At 38.7% G+C, this 2380-nt stretch overlaps 1 non-coding gene across 1 annotated transcript; it reads left to right on the top strand.

Annotated features, from left to right (window-relative positions):
• The first annotated feature begins 894 nt into the window (after positions 1-894).
• LOC127690241 (U6 spliceosomal RNA) lies at positions 895-1000 on the top strand. Its single transcript, XR_007978982.1, has one exon. It is a non-coding gene; the product is annotated as a U6 spliceosomal RNA (small nuclear RNA).
• Positions 1001-2380: the final 1380 nt, after the last annotated feature.

Genomic DNA, 2380 nt, shown 5'->3' with positions numbered 1-2380 from the left:
GACAAAACCAGAACGGGGAAGTGGGAAGGGGTGGGAGGGAGGACAGGGGAAGAGAAGGGGGCTTACGGGACTTTTGGGGAGTGGGGGGCTAGAAAAGGGGAAATCATTTGAAATGTAAATAAATTATATCGAATAAAAAAAAAAGAAACAATTTTGGCAGTAAATTTTAAAAATCAAGTAATTACATTTAGAAATGGCAAAATCTGGGGTAATTTTTGAGATGTTCGAGAAATTCTACTAAGGACAGGAAGCAGAATGAGGTGAAAACCATAAGCTTTGTTTTATGTAACACCAAAGCTATCAAAGCATTTTAAATTACTGTATTTACTGTTTAGGTAATGAGATGAGAGCATGAGCAGCAAGAAGTCTAAAGTAATTGTTTTATTAAATCATTCAAATTCTAAAATTAGATTTTAACTTTGGGTGAAGGATATTATGTAAACAGTGGTGAATTAAACACATCCAAAATAATAACTGGTTTTACAATCCAAGACTACTTTAAACAGCACATGTGTCTTGTGAATGTAGTGCCAGCTAATGGGATACCCATCCTTTATCCGCTCCTGCCTTCCCAGGAAATCAGGCAAAAACTGTGTCCACCGAGACTACAGCTAGATGAAGGCAGCAGTACTTGAAGTGAAGTAGGACAAAGAGCACCTGACATTGTTTTGAAGGGATAAGAGGAAGACATCTACTGGGGATGAAGGACATTAGACCTAAAGAGGCTCCTTACTCTTTTCTTTTATAAAATTTGCTAGCTTTTAAGAAAACAGAAACTTTTGTCTCTAGCATTCTTTAGATCTCAGATTTTATATCAGTAGCACTCACCACTTTTTACAAATGGGGGTTATATCCTGAGGTTGTGGCATTTTAGGCGATAGAACCTAGATTTGCGTGCTCGCTTTGGCAGCACATATACTAAAACTGGAAGATGCAGAGAAGATTAGCATGGCCCCTACACAAGGATGACACGCAAATTTGTGAAGTGTTCCATAATTTTGGGAGGGACTTGATTGGGGACCAGGGGGAGGGGAGAGGGCTTATGGGACATTTGTGGGGGGTGAACCAGGAAAGGGGAACTCATTTGAAATGTAAATAAAGAATATATCTAATAAAAATGTACTTAGATTTGCAAGTACTATAGATAATATATTGTCATCTGGTCCTCCAGAACAGCGACAAGAGCACAAATAGGAAGGGATGATGGCTTTAATGAGTAGTGCAAGGCAAACTGTATCTCCACATTCAACAGAGTGAGACTTGGACCTCTCTTCTACCAGAGAAGAAGTCAGCAGACATGAAGAAAGACAAGAACATAAGGTCTGAGATGCTAAAACTCACCAAAGAAAATACTGGAATAAATCTTTTAGTTTCCTTATTGACTTATTGAATTATATTCCCGAAATCCAGATGGCAAGGCAAAATGAAGCAGGACTACATAAAGCTAAACGCTTCACTCATCAAAGCAGACAGCCAAGGTAAAAGGCAATCTAAAATATTAACGGAAATATCTGTCAACCATATGTTTGATGAATGAATGAATTCCAATGTATGTAACATATAACTCAAAAGAAAACAAATAAAGAAGTGAAACTAATTGCAATCTGATTGACACATAGGCAAAGGAATTGAACATGTATCTGAAAGACACTGGATTGCAGAAAAAACTGCTGAATTATATCAACTGGTGTACTTTTAAAAAGTTTTAACATCAGAATGGAAGTCAGGGAATACATGTTACATTTGCATCTGGCTTACAATATGATTGGAAAAGAACAAAGTCTACCAGTGTTGCAAAAAGCAGAGACCATCTAACAGAAATGTTTCAGAGGAGAGGAGACATCTGACAGAAAGCCAGAGAAGAAATTTGCTCCAGAGGAAGCATTAGTTCTTCCAGTTTGGCTGGATGCCCGAAGAGATTGGGAGCCTTGAGCTAGGAGCAAGGAAGTATTCAGGAGCCTCCGAGACATCAAATTATAGCAAACCACCCCAAAACAGAATTTTAATTATATAGACAGACTTTTCCTTCATTAAAAACAGGAAACTCCACTTTAGATCCTTAACACCAAGGGTAGGAGTTGAGGGGCTAGAAATGTTACTTGAAAAAGCCATCACAGTACTTATTGAAATTGTGACCGCTGGGCAGTGATGTCGTACGCCTTTAATTCCTGCATTTGGGAGGCAGAGGCAGGCAGATTTCTGAGTTCGAGGCCAGCCTGGTCTACAGAGTGAGTTCTAGGACAGCCAGAGCTACACAGAGAAACCCTGTCTTGGAAAAAAACCAAACCCACCCACCAATCTATATCTATATCTATATCTATATATATATATAGAGAGAGAGAGAGAGAGAAATTGTGAGCACCACAGTAGTAAAGTCCTC

Source organism: Apodemus sylvaticus, chromosome 7, assembly GCF_947179515.1.
Source record: "Apodemus sylvaticus chromosome 7, mApoSyl1.1, whole genome shotgun sequence".
Lineage (NCBI taxonomy): Eukaryota > Metazoa > Chordata > Mammalia > Rodentia > Muridae > Apodemus > Apodemus sylvaticus.
Note: the sequence above shows the minus strand (reverse complement) of the source record. Positions and strands in the feature narration are given on the sequence as shown.